This window comes from Etheostoma spectabile, chromosome 24 (genome assembly GCF_008692095.1).
Source record: "Etheostoma spectabile isolate EspeVRDwgs_2016 chromosome 24, UIUC_Espe_1.0, whole genome shotgun sequence".
NCBI classification, from domain to species: Eukaryota; Metazoa; Chordata; class Actinopteri; order Perciformes; family Percidae; genus Etheostoma; species Etheostoma spectabile.
Genome location: NC_045756.1, coordinates 14577559 through 14577949, shown reverse-complemented (window position 1 = coordinate 14577949; position 391 = coordinate 14577559).

Genomic DNA, 391 nt, shown 5'->3' with positions numbered 1-391 from the left:
ATCAGCTCCAGGAAAATCAAAGAAGACTTAAAGCTACCTGGGAGTACTGTTACAATCAGAAGAAAGCTATGTGAAGCAAAGCCATCAGCTAGAATCATGTTATGGGGATGTTTTTCATACTGTGGCCTATTCATCGCATACCAGGGATCATGGATCAGATTCAAAACATCACAATACTTGAAGAGGTCATGTTGCCTTATGCTGAAAAGGTAATGCCTTTGAAATGGGTCTTTCAACAAGACAATGACCCAAAACACACAAGTAAGGGAGTAAAGTCTAGGTTTCAGATGAACCAGATTGATGTTATGGAGCGGCCAACCCAATCCCCGGACCTCAATCCCATAGAACACTTGTGGGGTGTTTCTGAGGCCAAACCCCAGTAATGCAGAGG